At 43.4% G+C, this 24,877-nt stretch overlaps 1 protein-coding gene across 1 annotated transcript in view; it reads right to left on the reverse strand.

Moving 5' to 3' along the window:
* The window catches only part of FHL1 (four and a half LIM domains 1), a 65,939-nt gene extending 41,967 nt beyond the window's left edge, over nucleotides 1-23,972 (reverse strand). The window contains exon 1 of the mRNA XM_075834375.1: nucleotides 23,951-23,972. The gene's annotated coding sequence lies outside the window, so the exon portion shown is untranslated. The remainder of the gene's footprint in view (nucleotides 1-23,950) is intronic.
* Nucleotides 23,973-24,877: the final 905 nt, after the last annotated feature.

The raw sequence follows: 24,877 nt of genomic DNA on the forward strand, positions 1-24,877 counted from the left end.
CCATGTTCTGTCTTCAGTGTCAGAGCCGCCGCTCATTAGTGCAGCGCTGGCCGCATCTCCTCATGCTGACCGCGCACGCACTAACTGTCAGGAGCGGAACTGTCTATAACGGCAGAGATCAGAGAAACCTCTCATCTCCGCCGCTATTCCCCTGAATGCTGCGATCAAAGCTGACTGCAGCATTCAGGGGAAAATGAGAAGGGGGGATGCCCATGGATCGCATCACAGGGAATTCCTGTGACGCGATTAAGGGACATACCATATATGGGCAGACAGCCCAGGATCTATTGAAGGACCCCAGGGCTGTCCTACCATATTTCCTGTTGTTAGGGCATACTGAGGTATGTCCTAACAACTGCCTGTGTACTATCAGTACACAGGCTAATGTACTGGCATATAGCTATAGGCCAGTACATTGAAGTTTAAAAATAAAGTAAAAACAAAGTAATGTTAAATTAAAAAAAAAAAAAAAAAAACTTTTTTATAATAAACATTAAAATAAGTCTCAATACATAAAACATACACATAATCGGTATTGGCGTGGCCGTAATAACCTGTACAACTATTTTTTTGCATCATTTATGATGTGTACTCTGTAAAAAAAATAAAATAAAAATAGCTTTCTATCACTTAGGCCCCATTCACACGACCGTGCCCGCAATCATGGCCTGCGATTGCGGGCACGGCCGGCCGCCAACTGCCACCCGCATTTTCGGGCCGTGATCCCATACAAAGTATGGGAGCACGGCCCGCAAAATGCAAAAGGACAGACATGTTTCATAATTTTCGGAACATTTCTACGGCACGGACACCCATCCGTAGCGCTACGGAAATGTGTCCGCGCTCAATGAAAGTGAATAGGTCCATTTTTGCGGACCGGAATTTGCGGTCCGCAAAAACTGAGGTTATTTACGGTCGTGTGCATGGGGCCTAATTGTGAGGTACAAGGTGCGATGATGAATTTAACCTCCATGTGCCTCACATTAATAGTAATTAACCCCATCATGTACCTTACATATTAACCCATTATGACTGAGAAACATGATGGGGTTAATTACTATTAATGTGGGGCACATTCAAAATTCATCATCACACCTCGTGCCTCACATTAGAAAACGAAAGAACTTTTTTTTTTTATTACTGTTGGCAAAGTAAACGAAGTATCGGTATCGAAGTCCAAATTTTGGTATCGTGACATCCCTACACTGTGGGTCGCGTCCCCCTGGGGGTTCGTGAGTCACTCACCGAGATCCCGGTTCCAATCAATGCTGGAGCAAGGAGCTGACATCTCCTTGATCCAGCATTCACTGTGCTCTGAGCGGCTCGACGCAGGCTGGTGGGATGCAGCGACATCATCTCGCCTGCCTGCGCTGAGTCACTCATAGCACACACCGGAGGAGGCGAAGGATCCTCCACTCGACGTGGGAACGGGGATAGGTAATTATGCTATTTTTCTATTATGCACATATATTATACTGTATGGGGGGCTGATATTGCGGGGGGGGGGAATTATACTGTATGGGGGGCTGATATGGGGAGCATTATACGGTATGGGGCTGTTATGGGGGAGCAGTATACGTTATGGGGCATTATACTGTGTGGGGGCAGCTATGGGAGCATTAACTGTGTGGGGGCATTATACTATGGGGCCTGTTGGGCAAGGCGTCTGGGCATAGGCGCGCGCAGGGGTCTGATGATGATGGTGGTGTTGGAGAGGGGTAGGGGGGCCCATGCTGAATTCTTGCACCCGGGCCCATGAGCCTTTAGCTACACCCCTGCTGTGACCTACTCCCGTGTCTACAGAAAACAGTTGTGTGTCATTATTGCAAATCTTTTTCTAACGCTATCTGTGCTTCAGAAGACAGAGCTACTAACAGTATACAGTCCAAATATGTATATGCAGTATGTGAATAAAGTACCATAATGCACCACTGCATCCAGGAAGGAAAGAGACATGACATCAGTATTTTGCACCTGTGGGATCTCCCCTTATCCCTTGTATAAAATGAGTATGGCCTTTTTTTTTTATATGCTTTTGTAGTAAATATATGTCCCTTTTTTTTGTTGTGCATTCATTATTTTTATACCAACAGTCCTGAAATTGTGTTAATAGCTGTGTTAAAGTAATTTGCAGTGTTTCTAGCATGAAAAAAAATATATCATTATATAGTCACTTTTTACTTCTCCTGCAGGAGTCTCTTCAGCTATACTGCCTTGCTACTGCAGATGCTCTGCTCCTTCCCTGACAAGCAGGGCAGAAAGCTACTTCTATTGGCTGCTCTGCATTGAACAGAGGATCACTACACAGAGACCTGGCTGTGAAGAGTGACTGAGCATGCTTGTCCACCAGTACCTTTACCCTTTGAACACTATGTGGCGTCATACTCTGTAAAAAAATAAAATAATGTAATACTCTTCACTGGATCCATTTTTTTAACAGCATGTAAATAAATAACATTGTTCATTTTTTATTATTTATACAATGAATATGATATTTAATTGAGGAACATTTTTAATGGTTGGACATTTTGGATTATGTTTAAAATAATATTTTTTAAATATAATTCAGTTTACTTAGCCAAACTGTGAGTCAACACAAACACACAACAAAACACAATATAACCCAGAAAGGAATAATTTTAGGAGAAATCGAGCACTTTTATTACCCGTGCTGAGGAACAACATGCCATCTTTCCTTGCATAATGCAGGGGCCAGAAAGGCTGGTTGCATGTCAGCAATATGTTACCAGTACACCTATGGGTATGGGGCCTACACAGTCCCACATGGAGATCCTACATGGTCACCTATGGCAGTCATCTAAACTCAGCCTAATATATATATATATATATATATATATATATATATATATATAATTTTCAAGCAACATTATTATGACTACCTCCTACTTTGACATCGGCAGCGCGTAGCCTATGAAGGAAGTGATGTGTCATGGGCTGGCTTGGTGGGTATATAAGGTGTGCGAAAGGGTGCCTGAACACATATCACTCGTTGTTGCCATGGGTAAAAGGAGCGATTTATCATTGGCTTTTGGCCCAAGGGTGCCAGTATTTCTCAAACAGCGCAGTTTGCGAACTGTTCGTGTGCTGCTGTGGTGCAAGTGTATCGTGAGTGGACAAATGGCACCATTGGGAATAATCGACGTGGAAACTGCAGAGCACCACGTGCTATTGATGTGAGGTGAACCTACCAGCACCTTATTGAGTCACTCCCAGCCATCTAGCTTCTGTCCTGTGCTGCACACAGCGGTTACCCTGGATATTAGCTGGTGGTCATAATAATGTGACTTATGTGTGTCTGTATATATATATATATGTATATATATATATATATATATATATATATATATACTGGTTGAAGAGGAGAAACAAGGACCGCACATCCACAATATTGATCAATGAACATAAGGTTCTTAGTTAACATTTTGATCAAATTGTATAAGCCCACTTGCCACTTCACAGCGACCTCCGATAAGTGGGTCCCTATATAATATTTACACTAGTGGCAACAAACATTCCCATTGACTCTCTTTTTGGATAAATGGTAGCAGAGATAGTCACCTGTTTATTGTGACAGTCCTGAGCATTGATCTTGGGGACCGTGGCTGCAGATTGGGCATGGTTTGTTCACTCATGCATAACATTGCCCTATGATTGGAATATATGTAGAACCCTTTCATGTTTGTCACAGGGCTGACACATTCGTCAAAATATAACCTAAAACTCTTCACACCGGTCTGTGTGGCAGGACACTGGGCTACCAAGAGTAAGTGAGAACAGAGTCCGATATAGAAGAGTTCACACTTTTGCTGTAGCGTTATTCACTATCACCCCCTGCTGGATATGCCGTATAACTCTCGAAGCGAAGATGAAAACCCCTGTAAGCTATTCAAACACACAGTAAGTAGACAAATGGCAGCACAGGCCTGCAGAGAAGCCCGCAGTACTGTGATAGTTGGGGCCATATATTATTTCTGGGGTCACTGAGACTACTTGAGGCCACAATGACCGTATTATATTGTTAAAACGCATTAATTCAACTACTATTATTCTCTACAGAAGTCAGTTATACATGTGACTTGAAAATAATGTGACTGCTGGAAAAGTCACCCCTAAAGAAAGTGATAGTGTGAACAATGTCCTGAAAGAAATAAAATAAGAAACGTCGTCATATTCAGTCACATCATAAATTATATTTATGGTGACAATATTACGAAAATGTCACCACACAAAGCTATAACTTCTGTTCTAAAACATCGTTTTATCAACCTTCACAAAATAATCTTACATTAAAGTTTAAGGCTACTTTCACAGTGTTTCTGATTGGCCAAGAGAGCTCAGGCATACATACAGGGGTGCATTTTATGAGCCCCTCAATCGGAGGATCAGGGACCTGTTTATTTGAGTTTATACACTTATTAGGGCATCTTAAAGATCAGGCTGGATACATACATTGCGTTTATGTTTGAAAAAAATGAATGTAAAAATGTCAGCTTTTGAGTGTTTTAGAGGTTCATGCGTTTTTAATGTTGTTTTTTTGTGGCATTTTGTAAAGTGTTTTACTACCTGCATTTTTTTACATGGGTTTTTTTTTTTATAATGGCGTTTTTAAAAAATGCTAATCATGTCACTTAAAAATCAGTTAATGCAAAGATTCCTCTTTGCAACTCTTGATTTATCCTCAAAAAACGCCACAAAAACCCATCAAACCCAAAAAAATTTAGGTCTATGGCACAAAAACAGCAATAACTGGTTGAAAAATGCCAGACCAACCCTATGCTTGCAAAAAAAATGCTACTGAGCCAAGAAACGCAAGACAAATGTAATGACAGGGATAGGGAAACAGGCAAGTGAGCCCTAATCTACACGCCACTCAGTCCCTGCCTACTTGCAACGACCCGCCCTAGGCGACGGGGTACAACTGGGCGACGGTCCCTACACTCAGTAAGTGCACGACAGACAAACAGACAAGGAAACACAGAACAAAGGTAAGCGGGGCAGTTGCCCACGGCAACACCGTGAGCAACAAGAGAAGTAAACAAGCCGAGTCAAACCAGGAGAGTACGAGGTGCCAAACGCAGAGCAGGAGAGTAGTGAACAAGCCGAGTCAAACCAAGAGTGTACGAGGTACCAAACGAAGAGTAGTCAGTAAGCCAGGGTCAATACGAAGCAGGGACAAGTAGTTCAAGAAGCTGCAGCAGGGCCAGGAAACCAACAGAGAAGAATCACAAGCAAGGAGGAACAGGAAAGGCAGGTATAAATAGACGGAGGGCGGGAGCTAGCTCCGTCTGGCCAGGCTGTGATAGGCTCTCCCACTCCTAAGCCTGCCATCCTGAGTGGAGGAAGATGGAGTCAGTCTCACAGACATAGAAGCAGGTGCAGACTGATTACCTATGGGCGTGGATACAGAAGCTGTGCCTGGCAGATCCTTAACAACAAAATAGAAAAAATGGATTGATGGTAGTGCATTTAACATTTCCCTATTGACTTCCAACTAACATATGGCCAACATTATGTTTTTCCTTAAAAACGCTATTTATTAATTCACCCTAAGGGTAAATATTTTTGTTTTCTACTTTTAGCTTAGTATTTATTTTTTTCCTTTTTTGTGGCACAGGTCGTGCTTTTATGTGGTATCAAAACAAAACCAGTATCTTAATTTTTATTTTTTTTCGTTTTATATGGGGTAAAAATAGTAAAAAGGGGAATTACTACAATGCCCAAGATCAAATGTCCCCATATTTGTCCTATCTGGTATGCTACCTCCTTAATGGACAGTGGGCATTATCGGTTCGGGGCACTGTCATTCCCGGGGGCCATACATGGCTCCAAATAAAAGCTTCCCAATATGTTTGACTTGTACCTCACTCACTCGAGTTTCAGAAAGGACATTAAATGATCAGGGCAGGGGCATAACTCTTGACTGGGCCCCCCCCCCTAGGTGCCACAAGCAGCCCCCCTTATAGCTAGTGCCCCCTGTATAATGTTCCATGCAGCCACCTGTAGACAGTGCTATACAGCCCCGCCTATAGATAGTGTCACACCCCACTTGTAGATAGCACCCCCACCTCCCCCTTGTAAATAGTGCCATACAGCCCCCCTGTAGATATCACCATAAAGCCCCCTGTATATAGCTCCCATTGTATATAGTGCCACACAGCCCCCCTCCCTTGTATATAGTGCCATACAGTCCGTCCCCCCTTAGTAGATAGTGCCGCACAACCCCCCCTAAGTAGATAGTGCCACACAGGCCCCTGTAGATTGCGCCACACACAGCCCCCTGTAGATAGAGCCACAGCCCTCCCCCTTGTAAATAGTGCCATACAGCCCCCAGTAGTGCCACACAGCCCCCCTTAGTAGTGCCACACAGCTCCCCCTTGCGTATAGTGCCACACAGCTCCCCCTTGCGTATAGTGCCACACAGCTCCCCCTTGCGTATAGTGCCACACAGCTCCCCCTTGTGTATAGTGCCACACAGCTCCCCCTTGTGTATAGTGCCACATAGCCCCACTTGTGTATAGTGCCACACAGCCCTCCCTTGTATATAGTGCCACAAGGCAATGGCGCATCCGAGAAAGTTGTATCAGCCAGGGGGATGTCAATCAAACATGGAAAGGTGGGTTAGGAGGCAGGACTATGTGACTCTGAGTAATTAGCATATAGTGTGCGCCGTTTTAAAAGTGGATTTTAAAGATTTTGCTGCATCAGAAAAAAACATACATTTGGAAATATTTTCAGTTATGAAATATATACAGCATCACAACCCAGCTCAGTATATAAATACAGCATTAGAACCAAGCTCTGATATAAATACAGCACAAGAACCAAGCCCAGTACATATATACAGCTCCAGAACCAACTTCAGTACATAAATACAATACCAGAAGAAAGATCAGTACATATATACAGCCCCAGAACCAAGCTCAGTACATAAATACATCCCCAGAACCAAGCTCATTACATATATACAGCACCAGAACAAAGCTCAGTACATATATACAGCACCAGAACCAAGCTTAGTACATATATACAACACCAGAACAAATACAGCTCAATTTAGTGCAACCCCTGCCGTATAGGTTTGTACGGCGTAAAACGACAGCACCCAGCATGGCCCGAACAATAGTAAGGATATGCTGGGAGATGCTGTTTCACAAAAAAAAAAATCATACCACCCATCATCTCGCTGCAGATCATACAGTGACTAGAGTGCGGATTAGAGGCAGAATAAACATTTACATCAAGTGACTGACCGATGACATCTCAGATTCTAGTTATTTTCTTCTCCCTCCGGTCCAGATCTCTACGATGGATTTCTACCAGCCACGACCCATTTCTGCAGTTTTCCGCACTTTTAAAACATTTCTGCTCCTATAAACGAAGTTAAAATTCTCAACACGTCTAAATATAATAAAGCGCCATACACTGCAACACTAACTATAATAGCGCCATACACTGTGTCCCTGATTATAATAGTACCATACACTGTGTCCCATACACACACACTGTGCCCCCTGTAGATAGTGCCCCTATAGCCCCCTGTAGATAGTGACCCCCATAGAGCCTCTGTAGATAGTGCCCTACATAGAAGCCCCTTAGTGTCCCACATACAGCCCTCTGTAGATAGTGCCCACATATGGACTCCAGAGCTGCAAGGCAATAGCGCTAACCACTGAGCTACCGTGCTGCCCTACATATAGTTTCCCCTATAGATAGTGCTCCACGTATAGCCCACCTCTGTAGATAGTACGTCACATATAGCTCCCCCTGTATATAGTGTCCCACCTATAGCCCACCCCTATAGATAGCGCCTACAAATAGCTCCTCTATAGATAGTGCCCTACATATAGCTTCCCCTATAGATAGGGCTCCACGTATAGCCCACCTCTGTAGATAGTACATCACATATAGCTCCCCCTGTATATAGTGTCCCACATATAGCTCCTCCTGTATATAGTGCCCCACATCCCCACATATAATCCCCCTGTAGACGGTGCCCTACATATAGCCCCCTGTAGCTAGTGCCCCACAGGTAACCCACCCCTGTATATAGTGTCCCACCTATAGCCCACCCCTATAGATAGTGCCTACAAATAACTACCCTATAGATAGTGCCCTACATATAGCTTCCCCTATATATAGTGCCCCACATCCCCACATATAGACCCCCTGTGTATAGTGGCCCACATCCCCACATATAGATCCCCCTGTATATAGTGGCCCACATCCCCACATATAGACCCCCCTGTATATAGTGCCACCCCCTGTAGATAGAGCCCCCACTGTAGATAACGCCACTCAGTTTTAGTAGAAAAAAAATACAATTACATACTCACCCTGATCCCGTTCCCGCGCTGTCCGGTGGCAATGCAGATCTGCTCTCTTCTGAGCAGGTCTGCTGGAGCTGAACAACGCAAGCGGTGCGTCGTTCAAAGGTGCTGATTGGCAGGCAGAATGACTTGCCCCGTCAATCAGCGCCTTTCAAGCACGGAAGCGGCACAATTACGTCATCACGTCGCTAGCATAGTTGAAAGGTGCTGATTGGCGGGGCAAGTCATTTTGCCACACCAATCAGCGTCATTGTAAGGCACTGAATGGTCGGTCACGGAACGTGCCCGGCTATCCAGCGCTGATGCATGTATTTGTACCTGCGTGCTATAGACGCAGGTACAATTGCTGTAAGAGAGGGTGACTGTCGCTAGCACCAGGACCCCCTCCGGTGCTAGCGACGCCCCCGGGCATGAGAGGGCCCGGCCCATACATGTTAGAGCCTCGGCAGCGCGGGCCCCTTAGTAGCGTCGCTACCGCTGTAGCAGCCATAACGGCTGGGGGGGGGGCGTGTCGGCTTGCGCCACGGGTCCCCTCAAGCCACGGGCCTGTAGCAGCCGCTACAGCTGCTTCCGCGGTAGTTACGCCACTGGATTAGGGTATTGATATACCGCTCACGGTTGTTTGGGAAAAAACTTTACATCAGATCAGTGGCTTATTTCCAGCAGTTGATATCACGCAGGTCTATTAAAAAGAGCGCAGGCAAACGAAAACATGCATTTTTTTCTAAACAGCAGAGAAACCTCAGAAGCGCTCGTGCAGCCATCTGGTTAAAATTCCTTCCCAAGCGAATGTAATCTAAATGGAACACGAGGTGCCTCTTCCTGCCACAGAGACTGCCAAAATAATTGTCAGCCTACAGCAGTCCCCAGTCCCTCCCCCACTTTCACCAAGTCTGAAAGTAGTAAAAACCTTGGCTAGAAATCACCCAAACATGCCAGACCTAATTTGGTAAAGAGAAACATGGAACAGGGCACAAGTAGCTTTTTCATGCTGTCAGTTCTCAAAACTGTCCGTGTATTATATTTTTGTGGAAAAAAAAATCTGGACAAATTATGGTGCGGTTCATCAAGCGGGACTACCACTGCGGAGAGCAGCTCTAGAAAAAAAAAAAAGATTCATACCTACCCCAGGCCATAATCATGGCGAAGCGTCCCTCCATTGTCCAAAAAGTTTGGCCTCCTGGAATGACGTTTCATCCCATGTAACAGCTGCAGCCTTTGATTGGCTGCAGCAGTCACATGGGATGAAATGCCATCCCAGGAGGCTGGCCCTGACAGAGAAGTATAGAGAGAGGGGTAAGTATGTGATTTTAAAAAAAAATCTGAGTTGCGATTTTTGCAACGGAATCGCAGCTTTTCCACTGCAAAAAATTGTAACAATTGCTATTTGTTGCTGGTTTTACCTCCCCATTGAATTTAAAGGGGAAAACTCACAAAAGAAAAGCAATTCCGAAGCATGAATTGACTTGATGCTGTTGAAAAAACTGCACCGCAGCTCAATTTCTGAGCTTTTTTTGCGTATTATTCACGCAGCGTGTGAGATTTGGTCAAGTCTCATCCATTCTGCTGCAACTGTATTATTACGCTGTGTATTTTCATCAATATTAGAAAAGCTACAGGACATCCGGGAATAATTCACCGGGTTTGAACGGCACGATTTACTACCGAATTTTTAATTAAAGTATATTAGTAAGTGACTTCTTTTTACATTAAAATATGAATGCAATGCAAGTTTTGTACATTTTTGGTCCATGGATAACCCCTTTAACACCAACTCTGTTCATGATTTATAGCTTTTTGGTTCTTATAACTTTTACTGTGTATTTCAGCTTTTTGTGGTGAATTGATGCACGTTTATGTTCAGCAGGCTTTTATTTTCAAAGAGCGGTTCTTTCTTACAATGAAGCACAAAGAAGTTAACTATTTGACCCTATCCAAAATGATAGGGGGTATGATCTTATCATTCAGGATGAGGGCCGATTCTCTATATCTTGTCCGTGCATGAGGAATGTGCACAGGCATTTAAGCAAGAGAGGTAAAGCTAAACTATTAAAGGGGTTATGTGGGGACCAAAAATTATTAGCAGTGCAATCACTGCAGTATGTGAGTACACTCGCTAATATACATTGCGGTCCCCCGTTGCACTGATTCAGAGATTTATAGCGCTGCCGGGGGGACCGGAAGTCTAGTTACACAGCCGTCTTTGATGACGACATGACTCTTCATTATTTAACTGATCCCGCTTTACTCTCTGTACTGCTGCTTGTACATGGTTGTACAATCAGTGCTGACAGTGGTAGGCTTCATTCACATCTGCGCCAGGGTCCCGTTGCGTCGGAGCTTTCCGTCGGAACAGGACCCTGACTGACATAAACGGAAACCAAAGGTTTCCATTTCCATCACTATTGATTTCAATGGTGATGGATCCGGTGCAAATGGTTTGCGTTTGTCTCCGTTGTGCAAGGGTTCCGTTGTTTTGACTAAATTAATAGCGTAGTTGACTACGCTCTTGATTCCGTCGAAAAGCTCCGACGGAACGGGACCCTGGCGCAGATGTGAACGAAGCCTTAGATTGTGTAAGGACACACCCTGTTGACAAAGGGGAATGGTAACACCCAACAAATGTATCTAAAAAAATACCATGCATTTCAACGTTGTTTTTCCATGCGGTTTTGGTCATATTTTTTTATTTAGTGTAATTTTGTACTGGCGTTTTTCATGACAGAAAAAAAACAGCTAAAAAACACTATACCTAGAACATGCTGCATTTTTTTTAAAACAACACTGACCTCAAAAACGCTACAGAAATGCCACTAACAAAAAGGCTGTGTATGTAGTCTCCCCCATATTTTAATATAGATTTTAAAAAAACATATAGCCGATTATTAGGGGAATACAAAGTGAAAAAAATGCACGCAAAAAAACACCACCGAAAACATGAGTAAACGCTGGGTGTGAATCCAGCCCTAGGGAAGTATTTACCAAAACTGACATGTTAGGAGAGCTGACAGGTCCTCTTTAAGTTTTCAGAATATAGTAGTTAATGTCAATCCCCAAATTTACTATTATGATTGAAATTGCCCCCTTTAGCAGAAAAAGCAATATAATACTATTATACAGGGCTGTATCAGCGATTCCACCTGAACCTGTCAGTACAGTATGCCCTTAGAGATTAGAAGTGAGGTAGTGCCCTATGGGTGGGCTAGGCTGTTCATTATTTTCATACCCATAGGGCACTATCTCACATCTTCAATCCTAACTAACCCCTAATGTTAAATTCTACCTTCACTGGGATCCCTCCTCAGCACCCTGGCTCTTGTTGAGCTCAATGAAGTCCTTTCCTCTTGCGACCGACCACTTATCTATCTCCAAGTGGTCAAGACACCTACTTTCTGCAGTACACAAACCGCACTTCTCTGCTGTGAGCTCTCCCTAGGGATTGCTGTGATCTTGGTCCTTTTTAACCCCGTTTTTGGGTTGCTCTCCAGCGCCCCCTAACTTCACACCCTCACAGCTGTCAAAATAATCTGTAATCTACTGGCAAGTACCAGGGATATTGTAGAAAATGTGGGTTTGCTGGCAGCCCAGATTGCTTCCTCAGGTAAATGGACCGATTTAATATTTAACATTATATTATAGAGCATTTATTTTTTTACCAGTACTCTTATATATTCTAGAACTTAATTAAAGGGGAACCTACACAACATGATCATGACTGCCTGGAATATTGATGGATTGCAATTTCAATAGGTGTGAAACAGTTAATGATATACAAGCCAATGTTAAATATTCTATGTAGCCAGTCTGATTATTCAACTAAATACACAGATCTCAAGATGATGTCACCCAGGAATGCACAGTCTGGAGTAACAGGGGCTTGAACAGCGTGGTTGTTTTCATGAATCACAAGGAATTTCGGCTGAATTCGTTGAAAATCTTAGAATCCATATTTGGTTATAGTTTAACCTGGAGGTATGTGCTTTTTATGGGGCAGTTGAAGGTCTTGACCAGGTGCCAAAATTATTTTAAATTGACATAAACCGTTTCTCTCATAGTCCTTCAGCTTCCATGCACACCCAATAATTTGCAAGGACCCGAAAAGAAAAAGCAGTTCTGGTTTCCATATTTGAGATCTGACTGAATATATATCTGAAGGTTATGAGTTTTTTGCAACAGCTCGGACCTTATTATGAAAAGACCGTAATCCAAGGTAAGGCTGGGTTCACACGTGGCGGAATTTCACTTAAATTCCGCTGCGGACACTCCGCAGCGTTAATCCGCAGCGGAGCCGTTTGTCCATTGACTTACACTTTAATTTAGCAGTGTTCGTTTAGACGAGGCGTAAAATTCCGCTGCGGAGCATAGGCTGCGGAGCGGAATTTGGTGTCCGCAGCATGCTCTGTCTGTTGCGGAGCAGTGGCGGACTCATGGCGGAATTTCTCCATTGACTTCAATGGAGATTCTAATTTCCGCAATGAAGTCCGCAGCTGTCATGCACATGTTATGTGTGCTGCGGATCCGTCTTGCTTTTTTAACTTGACATTTCTTCATTCTGGCTGGACCTATGTATTTCTAGGTCTACAGCCAGACTGAGGAAGTCAATGGGGCTCCCGTAATGACGGGAGCGTTGCTAGGAGACGTCAGTAAATAGTCACTGTCCAGGGTGCTGAAAGAGTTAAGCGATCGGCAGTAACTGTTTCTGCACCCGGGACAGTGACTACCGATCCCAATATACATGTATCTGTAAAAAAAATAGAAGTTCATACTTACCGAGAACTCCCTGCTTCTGTCTCCAGTCCGGCCTCCCAGGATGACGTTTCAGTCTAAGTGACGGCTGCAGCCAATCACAGGCTAATAACAGGCTGCAGCGGTCACATGGACTGCCGCGTCATCCAGGGAGGTCGGGCTGGATGCCGAAAGAGGGACGCGTCACCAAGACAACGGGCGGTAAGTATGAATTTCTTTGACTTTCACAAGGGAAAGTGCTGTCCCTTCTCTCTATCCTGCACTGATAGGGAGAAGGGAAGCACTTTTACCGCAGTCCGCAGCAGCTAGTCCGCATCAATTTACTGCACATTTTGTGCAGATCCGCTGCAGAATCTGCAACGCAGATTCTGTGCGGCATTGATGCGGACAGTTGCGGAGGAAATCCGCCACGTGTGGTCATGCCCTTAGACTGTCCACCGCTATCTCCAGCGTCTATCACACATTTATGACATATCCTGTCTATATATTTTCCGTCAATGTCCGAGTTGGGTGCAACCCTTTAACTTTATGAAGGTAAGTGGTGGATTTAGATCTCTGTATAAGAAAACCAGAGCTCCGACTACTATAAAGATATATTGTGTTCTTTAGCTGTGCCCCCTCTTAATGCTGTCAGCCTGCCCCTGTCCTAAACTTTTAGAACATCTTTCATCATGATGGCTTTCTATAAGACGCCTACTTCTGAACTCACTAAGGCTGGGCTCACATGTGGCGGTCAGAATGCGATTTTCTTTTTTACGCAATTCGCTGCAAAACCGCACAATTTTGCAGCGATTTTTCGAAAATGGCGGCCAAACAGCATGGTTGTGCTCCCATCGCAGGCAAAAAATAAATTTTGACCTCCATGTGTGAATCTAGCCTAAATGGCTGTCTAATGTGAAAATTACAGCGTTCAAATTTTGTGTTTGCTATATACAAATTGCCAAGACGGCTCAAATGCCAGTTTCTCTGCTAAATTCTGGTACCCATAAATAAGGAGGCCCGATGCAGATTCGCACAGAAGATTCAAAGGTGAAATGAGCCAGTATGAGATTTCCCTGCTCTCTGTGCACCAATAACTGAAACAGGGGCTGCCCTTATGGCACATATTCTCTGGATAAGATGTAATGCGTGGTGTAATGCGATGCCAGTTGAATTTCACTAATAACCAGTGATGCAAGGAGAAAGGTTTCCTATAGAAAAAAAAACTTGTCTGAACTTCAAATCAGTCTCCACTTAAACTATTAATCCACAAGAGGAGAAAAGTAGCTGTCAGATATAATCTGCAAAAAAATGTAGAGTGCACCCAACATTATCACGAAATCGTCTCTATTCAAGTGGTCTTACTTTGACAAATAGCATGGCACCTCTCTAAAGCAATAGTAAAACATTACTGGAAGTGAATATCGCTGGAAAAACAAATCATTACAAGGAGTACAATGATATCAATGATCCTCCAGGGCAAAGAGTTGCAAGTGTAAAAATAGAACAGAACCTTGTACAGTACAAACTTTATTATAACAAATATATTAAGAAGTTGCTTTTACCAATACTGGCCTTTTTAGTCATGACCGGACTGATTTCCACCTTTATTAAACATGTCTTATATCGATACCAAATAATGGGATATCCATCTAAGAATCCTCCCGCGTAGAACTGTTAGGCTGGGTTCACACGTGGCGGAATTTCACTTAAATTCCGCTGCGGACACTCCGCAGCGTTAATCCGCAGCGGAGCCGTTTCTCCATTGACTTCCACTTTAATTTAGCAGTGTTCGTTTAGACGATGCGTAAAATTCCGCTGCGGAGCATAGGCTGCGGAGCGGAATTTGGTGTCCGCAGCATGCTCTGTCTGTTGCGGACCAGTGGCGGACTGGTTGCGGACTCATGGCGGAATTTCTCCATTGACTTCAATGGAGATTCTAATTTCCGCAATGAAGTCCGCAGCTGTCATGCACATGTTATGTGTGCTGCGGATGCGTTTTGCTTTTTTAACTTGACATTTCTTCATTCTGGCTGGACCTATGTATTTCTAGGTCTACAGCCAGACTGAGGAAGTCAATGGGGCTCCCGTAATGACGGGAGCGTTGCTAGGAGACGTCAGTAAATAGTCACTGTCCAGGGTGCTGAAAGAGTTAAGCGATCGGCAGTAACTGTTTCTGCACCCTGGACAGTGACTACCGATCCCAATATACAGCTACCTGTAAAAAAAATTGAAGTTCATACTTACCGAGAACTCCCTGCTTCTGTCTCCAGTCCGGCCTCCCAGGATGACGTTTCAGTCTAAGTGACGGCTGCAGCCAATCACAGGCCAATAACAGGCTGCAGCGGTCACATGGACTGCCGCGTCATCCAGGGAGGTCGGGCTGGATGCCGAAGGAGGGACGCGTCACCAAGACAACGGCCGGTAAGTATGAATTTCTTTGACTTTCACAAGGGAAAGTGCTGTCCCTTCTCTCTATCCTGCACTGATAGGGAGAAGGGAAGTACTTTTACCGCAGTCCGCAGCAGCTAGTCCGCATCAATTTACTGCACATTTTGGGCAGATCCGCAGCAGAATCTGCAACGCAGATTCTGTGCGGCATTGATGCGGACAGTTGCGGAGGAAATCCGCCACGTGGGGGCATGCCCTTAGCTCATTGTGCAGCTGCTAACGCACCCATAGCTGTGTAAAAAAAACTTTTTAGAAATATTCTCTATAGATGGATTAGCTTTAAGCTTCTTTTATCTTAAAAGCAGCTGCAGGGAGATGATTATGTCAGCCAGAGTCATATGAGTTTGGGGTTTCCGAGGGTTAGAATACCTCCTATTTGCTGCTAGCGGAGATCTTATTAAAGTTGGAAACCCATCCTGATGCTGTAGCAATGGGCTCATTACACTCAGTGACATCAGGGACTAGGGTTGAAAGGGTTCTTCCCTCTTAGACTTTTATGGCATATCCTCAAGATATACCCCGACCCTTGTCGGCCGCTGTATAGGCATAGAATGAATGGAGAGGTGGTCACACATGTTCACAGCGCTCTCTATTCTGTACTATGGGTGTTATGGAAACAGCCGAGCATTCTCCACCTGGATGGAACGGTCGTCTTAATGGTGACCCACATTCTGGAGATAGGTGGGGGTCCCAAAGCAAGGACCTGCATCTATCAGATATTTATGGCATATCCTATGGATATGCCACAAAAGTCTAAGATGGGAATACGCCTTTAACTAATATATACACTGCACTGGGGAAGCTCAAAGTGACAGAGGCGTAACGTAACGCTCCTGGGCCTAAATGCTAAATCTGTAAGAAGGCCCTTCAACTATCACGCATCATTTATAGAACTGGTCTCCTCGTGTGGAGCAGTGGGACAGTTTTGGTGCCCCTCAGGCACCAAAGGGAAGCTTCATGTCGATCACAATCTATGATGGACATGATGGGTAGGAAAGAAGGAAAGAAAAAGAAATCAGCAGCACATCATAATCCCAGGAAACACTCATGAGGAACGTTATATCAAGAGGATTTTCAACTGGTGCAGGTAGTGTCGTAGCCAGTCCAACTCCAAAATAGACACAAGAAAGTAGAAGAACTGCAGCACACGTAATTATCAACGTCAACGTTTCGAAACAGTTGGCTTGAGAAAGACCCACAACTGGGTCGAAACGTCGCTATTTATTATGGTGAAATAAAATGCACCTTTTTTTGATACCTTGATAATTACGTGTGCTGCAGTTTTTCTACTTTCTTAGGAAAGAAGGAAAAGGAGGTAAGGGGTTAAAGAAGGGTAGGAGTAAAGAAATGGATATCAGCTACAGGAAAGCAGATTGTTCGCTGGTGAATTACTTTATAAAACATGTAACTTTATCAAAAAAGTGTGGATGTGTCCTCTCAAGTTTTCACAATGCCACTTCTGACATATACATTTGTGTACAATTAGTGCCGGAATTGTAACTTTGCATTACTTTTCTGATCTGCCTAGGAATTTCTGCCCACAAGTACATAAAGGAGTTTTCACTGTCTGCCAGCCAAAAATGTGCAAAAGTCAGTTTGTTTATAGTAATTTTAAGTACGATTCCCTGTGGTCACTTAAAATGTTGGCTCTAATACAATACTTCTACAGTAAAAAAAATGGAACTTGTCATAAAGAAGCAATTACCTCTGCAGATATGTTTATTGTCGAGTGCAAATGGTTTTATGATGTGATACCACAATTTAGCTAAATGTGTTAAAGTTCTGGGAGTGTATGTAGATTTCAATCTGTCTCCAGGAGAGACTCTTTTAATGAATGCATCTGTGATGCTGTTCACATGTGCCATTTTGCAGCATTTTTTTTTAATAACGGGAAGAAAGATTGTTAAACAGTGGCAAAAAAACAGCACTTGTGAACACAGTCTAAGGTGCCTGTATAACCTTAAAGAGGCCGATGCTGCTGCAGAATCAACTGTAGCCTCTGTCGCCTGGTGCCGATGTGTCCTCGCTCGTCCGACACGATGCAGGACCTGGGGCAGGAAGTGACGTCACAGCGTGATCTCTCGAGAACACGCTGTGTCTGTGCTCTGCCAGAAGCTGGGTCTTAACGAAGAGAAGTGGATGATGCTGATTCGTCAGCATCATACACTTCTATTCACAACGCCCAGCTAGTAAAACAAGTAAAAACGCCCAGATGTACACACCCAATACACGCCCACTTGGACATAACTTTAAACACGCCCAGTTGTACTTAAGAAAGGCTCATTTGCATAAATATAAAAATGGTCATAACTTGGCCAAAAATGCTCGTTTTTGAAAAAAAAAACGTTACTGTTATCTACATTGCAGCGCCGATCTGCTGCAATAGGAGATAGGGGTTGCAAAATCTGGTGACAGAGCCTCTTTAAACCAGTGGGTGCAATTGTGCAAGCTATGCTGTTGTTCTTAGTGAACACTAAAAAGTGTGCCAAAAGGTATGATGTGACCTGCTCTGAGACTCTCGCAGTGTAACAATCCACCCAAATGATGTGGCACAGCTTTCTTTGTAACCAAAACACAATTTAAAAAAAATAAAGAATTATTTGCATTTAAATCTCTCACACATGTAGGGTGTAACAACTACGAAATCCACCAAACCCATAAAAAAGAATGTGTGCCCAAATCAGAGAAACCCCCAATGATACTTGAATAGACCTTGACTAGACCTTTTTTGGCAATGGCAACCATGTTTACATTTTGAAACTGTATAGGGTTTGCGAAAATCAGATTTACAGGTCCAAAAGACTTAGAAATCCTCCAAAACCTACATATGTTCTAAAACTAGACAGCCTTCCACATTCAAAACTTACTTCTAACATTTCTTGACAACCTGTGTTGCAGCAGCTTGGGTCCAAACACAATTTTCAGCCCAAAAAAAAAGAACGCAAAAGAAAAACACATTTTGCAGATGAATTTCCCACACAGGTAGGATGTAAAAAAACACACTCCACATTTCTGTTTGTTTCACTAGATCCTTAGGGTGTAACAGAAGTGGTAACCATGCACAATCATATGCAACCATATGGCAAGTCTACCTGGCTAGATTCGTGTTAGAGTGGTGCTGCCTATTTCAGTCACAGGTGGGAGGTTGGTGAGGGGTTGAAGGGGTAAGGGCAGGTCTGATGGTGTTATGAGTTCTCGGTGAGTTTTAGGTAGTGTTTGAGTGGTGGTGTCTAGTGGCGGCAAGTGAGTCGGTAGAGTGGTAAGGAGGGACTGAAAAGGTCAAATAGGCACTAGGGAATTAGTTTGAAGGGTACATGTTAAAAAGGTGAATTCCACTTACAGATTCTATTTCTGGTTTTTTATATCTCTGCCATTGCTTTGTGTATGATGTGCTCTGTTGTGACATCACAAAATACAGTAGCTTATAAATATGTACTAGATTGTTTTATTTATTATGTGCTCTATTGTGACATCCTAATAGTGCACAGTCTATACATACCCCACTCAACTGTTTTTATTTTCATTCATGATGTGCTCTGTTATGACATCATAGTAGAGCACAGCCTATAAATACACATATATACATGAGCATTGTGATATCACAATTGAGTGTACCTTACAAATAGCAAGGCAAATACATAGCGTTTCGGAGGGAATGGGTCATGTATTTTATTTTAGTTTAATTAATTTGATTTATGTATATAGATGATAAATAATGTGTTGTTTTTTTCCAATGTAGTAGCTATTTATCTTTTTTATTTGTGAAACCTTCCCTAGGGGCAGCCATATTGGAGACACACACTCCCTTTCTGTACTTTCTGTGTAGTGAGTACAGCAGGGAGTGTGCGCTTTATGGTAGTCTTTATGGAGTTGACAGAGAAATCTCATCGATTTTTAGAGATGGAGTACAACCCCTCCCGCAGAGACCAGGGGCGATGCATACAGAGCCTTATCTGTGTGTGTGTATTGTGTGTACAGTGTAGCTATGCTACCTTATCTAGGCTTCCACTAATACAATGGAGCTGTCATTATCTCGCCCGCCCTCGAATGAAAATGAGATGATTCTCCTCATCCTGTGCTTGTGTATGTAGCAAAGCTGACACGTGAGCTACAGAGAATAGGAAATATCAGCTTATTGTCACTGCTCTAGGGGCCAGTGTAAAAACGGTGAAATTGTAAAGGTTTTTTTATGTGGATAGTCACGCAAAAATGTAAAAAAGAAACCGCACCAAAAACTTTACATAATGTCATTTTCTGATGATACATTCCCTTTAAGGCTAGGGCTACAAGTCTACATATCTAGGGCTCGTCTACAAATCTTAGTAATTAGATACACAAATTGGTGTAGTTTAAATAGTGTCAAAAAGATAACAAATGACAGGTAAGATTGCATCTACGTTCAGCTTGTTGGTACACGCTCCTAGTTGGTAATGACTGGCACAGTACAGTATCGTTTTCTTTTAACATTTACACAACATCTGATACAGTAATGTGTTGGCAAAGACTTTTAATAAAGTTTCAGGCAACATTCGTGGTTTCTCATTCCCCTATTTGACTTGGCCGTACTGAGTGCAGTTTGTACCTATCCTGAATACTTACTTTATTCTTGTCTAGTTGTAGCAGAATTGTCAAGCGCAGAATTTCTCAACCATTATGTGTCCTGTGCTCTACAATACAATATTCTACATAGGAGATTTTTATTTAAATATACATATAAATGTATATTCCTTTGACTGAAAAGTGTTATTTTTATTACGTTTATACATAACTATAAAAAGTTTGTCCTCTTTGGACAGGAGATTTAAAGGGCTTTTCCAGCTTTTGACAACTGATGACCTATCCACCGGACAGGTCATCAGCACATAATCTGTAAGGGTCCGACATCCGGGCCCCGCAGAGATCAGCTGGTCCGGTGCCTCTGTGCACCGGACATACAAGCCAGAAGCAGTTGGCTCCGGCCACGGAATAGCAGCCGAGCAGCAGTGCTGTTCAAGTGAATAGGAGCAGACCTCTAGTTCTACAGCATGGCCGCTATGCTATGTACACAGAGCCAACTGCTTCCGGGCTCCGTACATAGCATTATGTGCCACAACATCCGATGCCCGCAGGCCACCGGAGCGGCTTATCGGTGCGGAATCTGGGTGTCGGACCCGAACCGATGACATGCTGATGACCTATCCGGTGGATAGGTCATCAGTTGTCAGAAGGTGGACAACCCCTTTAATGGATAAATAAATGTAATGAGCCAGATATCCCGTGGGCTAAGACATTTGCTACTGGTGGCCATTTTTTATTCATGTCTAAGGCCTCATGCACACGACTGTAAGGGTTTTTGCTGTCTGCAAATATGGATCCGACAGCAATTGTGGAAGCGCCCATAGACTTTTATGGGCAAATCCATGCCGCAATTGTGGACAAGAATAAGACATGTCCTATACTTTGCAGATCATTTCTACGGCACGGACACACATGCGTAAATATACGGAAAGGTGTCCGTGGCCAAAAGAAATGAATGGGTCTCCAATTTCATCCGTAATTAAAATTACGGTCGTGTACATGAGGCCTAAGGAAGGCTGGGCCACTAAAAGTAAAACTGACAACTGGGGTGGTGTAACTGTCTCCTAAAATCTGAAGTCTTCATATTCTGATCTTAACATAGGAGTCAAGCATCTGGCAGCAGCTTCTGTGACTACTGATGATGAAATGAAGGGGAATAATATGCTCTTTATGCAGAGAGAGAACTGACTACTATTAAATATGGCTCTTTCATTTTGTAAAAGCTTCGCAGATCCCATGGGGCAACTGGGTGGTAGTGTTGGCACATAGCTGAATTTTTGCCACTGCCCCTGAAAGCAGTATCACCTATCCTGCCCTGATAAATGGTGCAAGAAGAGTGCCCCCTCATAAAAAGTCCCAGCACAGTGCTTGAATTCAGACAGACATAGAATTAAATGCTAAAATTCTGTCTGCATTCAGCCGCCACAATGGGGAGCTCAGTACATATAGGTGTATACAGCTCCTATTGAAGTCAATGGAAGCAATATCAATACACATGCCTCAGTGAGGGCTCTATTCTGACGGAAACCTCAGACGAAACATATGAATAGAGCCCTAACGGATATGTGAACGAAGCCTAAATTGTACAGTAGAGCAACTAGAACACAGTAGGAAACTTGAATTCTGTCTAAATATGGTTCAGGCTCTAAATCGTGTTGATCCCAAATGAATAAACACTACAGGGCCAAAAGTATGTGGACACCCCTCCTTATTATTGAGTTCTGGTGTTTCAGCCACACCCATTGCAAATAAAATTCAGCACACAGCCATGTAATCTCTATAGACAAACATTGGTAGTACTATGGGTCGTACTGAAGAGCTCTGTGACTCTAAATGTGGCATGGTCAAAGGATGCCACGAGTCCGTTTATGACATTTCTGATCTGCTAGACTTGCCCCGGTCAGTTGTAAGTGATATGATTGTGAAGTGGAAGCGTCTAGGAGTAACAACAACTCAACCACGAACTAAGTATCACTTACTAAGGGGATCCAAACTGCCCCTGAGTGCGACATCTGCACAAGAACTGTGTGGCCGCAGCTTCATGAAATGGGTTTCCATGGCCGCTGCAAACAAGCCTAAGATCACCATGTGCAGCTGAGAGCAGGACTAGGTATATACGGGTTTGCAACCTCTGAATGTAAACCAGAGTGTTCTCATTCACTGACATCAAACACATATTTTGCAAATGGTGAGGAATCAAAACACAAAGTATATTAGAACGTTGCGGAACTCTTCATTTATACACTGATTAAGCTTTATCTATATAACCTCATTTATTAAACATACAGGGCTGAGGGGAATATGAAACTCTGCTACTGCCCTGCAAATCAGTCAGCAGTATACCGACCGCCCTGAATACCTGTCAGCAGACCTAAACTGTTTTATCAGAGTCTGTAGTCTCCTGATTGATTCACACGGCGCCAGCACTAAATACAATACAAACAATTCACAGAAGATACCTTAGTGACATGTCAATTAAAAATGTTAGTGGATGTCTTACAGCTGAGACATGCCCAAGAACAAGTGATTCCTGGTCCTATTATTAGAGATGGGGAGGCCACGCATTTCAGGCCTCTCACTCAAATACTTAGGGTATGTTCACACGGCAGCGTCCGTAACGGCCGAAATTACGGGGCTGTTTTCAGGAGAAAACAGCCCCGTCATTTCAGCCGTAACGGCATGTGCAGGTGCTTGAACGCCGCGTCCATTACGGACGTAATTGGCGCTGCTTTTCATTGAAGTCAATGAATAACGGCTCCAATTACGCCCCAAGAAGTGACAGGTCACTTCTTTGACGCGGGCGTCCATTTACGCGCCGTCATTTGACAGCGGCGCGTAAATATACGCCTCGTGTGAACAGACAAACGTCAGCCCATTGCTTTCAATGGGCAGATGTTTGTCAACGCTATCGAGGCGCATTTTTCGGACGTAATTCGGGGCAAAAACGCCCGAATTACGTCCGTAATTAGTGTGTGTGAACATACCCTTACTTAACTCCCGTTCATTTTGATCAATATTAAATTTCCCTTTAGGGTATGTTCCCCATGAGCGGATTAGCTGCAGATTTTCATCACAGGAGGCCAGACGGAGATGTCGCAATGCCAATGAAGGTAAGTCTTTTTTATATTTTTTTCCTGCTCTTTCCATAGCGAGATTCAAATTGGTGCGGTCTTTCGGCTAGAATTCCCTGCGGGTTCGAGGTTGGATACGCTGTGTACTGTTACGCAGCGTATCCAACCTGTGTGAACATAAATTAACATCAATATAAAAAGTGCTTTCACAAACTGGTAATGTGGGTGCTACTGAACCCCATAGTAGGTGCATTGCTGCAATAGTTGCAAAACTGAGTTATTATCAACGCAATTGAAGTTGAGCAAATTTTTTGCCCAATTCGCATTATGCCAGGTTTGAGCTTCACTTTCGGCGAATTTAGAAGAATAGGATATTCGATTGTCTAATTATAGTCTATGGACTGGTGAATATGCAAATTGGGGAATTGGCTTATCAGGTGAAAACTATTCACTCATCCCTAGATACAATAATAGTAGCCAAGAATATAAAATGTAACATGCGATAAACATTATTACACTCAAAGGAATGGGGATTTGCACTGACGTGTAGATGTAAGGAAATAATGATTTACCCTATGGAAGATTATCTCTGATGTAGAGGGTCTTATTATTTTCTACATTTGCTCCAAAAGTTGGTAGCTCAGGATTAGTTTGAAACCACAAAATATAAAAATCCTTAAGAGAATACATTGATGATAATGATGGATGGCTTGTGCCAGAGCGCAGGGCAATCTCTTAAAGGGTTAAAAGTATCTGCAAAGTGCGGAATTCAGTAAAAGTGTAAAGAGAGAAACTTACTGTGTGCTGTCCGCTCCACGAAGAGGGATAAAGTGAGTGACAGGATAGCTGCCTGACTGTATGACAGAGGGAATTACAGGATCGCCCCCTACTGGAAAATGGGGGTAGTGTAACAACAGCTGCATTCTCCCACTGCCCCAATGGGAAGTCTGAGTATTAGTAAACATTCTTTAAATGTAATGTTATTGCCAAGTGAAAAGCCGTGTTATATTCGGAAAAAAAAAGGTAATTTATTCCAATCCATTTACAATTATCAGCAATGTTTATGAATTAACCCCCCCAACAGACATTTGATTGATGTTTTATGTAAATGTAGTTCGCTCTTAATTTGGGTTTCTTCAATGCATATTCAACACTTAGGGCTTATTCAGACGAATGGGATATACGTCCGTTCAACGCGCATGATTTTCACGAGCGTCGAAAGGACCTATATTAGTCTATGGGGCCGTGCAGACAGTTGCGTGATTCTTTTTACGCAGCGTAAGTCCACTGAGAAAAACTCACGACATGTCCGTTCTTTGTGCGTATTTCACGCATCACGCACCCATTGAAGTCAATGGGTGCGTGAAAATCACGCGCACCACACGGAAGCACTTCCGTGGGACGCGTGTGATTCGCGCAACAGCACTGAAAAGGATGAATGAAAAAAGAAAAGCACCACATGCTTTTCTGTTTACAAACATACAAACAGAGTGACATAATGATGGCGGCTGCGCGAAAAGCATGCAGCCGCGCATCATATGGTGATGATACACGGAGCTGTCAAGTGCCTTTTGCGCGCACAAAACGCACACGCTCGTGTGAATCCGGACTTACAAACATTTGTGGAAGACTGGGTCGTTTTAAAGAGATCACTGAATTCCAGCGCGGTCCTGTAATAGGATGCCACCGCTATGACAAGACACTTCCTGAAATTTAAGGGTATGT

Source organism: Rhinoderma darwinii, chromosome 8, assembly GCF_050947455.1.
Source record: "Rhinoderma darwinii isolate aRhiDar2 chromosome 8, aRhiDar2.hap1, whole genome shotgun sequence".
NCBI classification, from domain to species: Eukaryota; Metazoa; Chordata; class Amphibia; order Anura; family Rhinodermatidae; genus Rhinoderma; species Rhinoderma darwinii.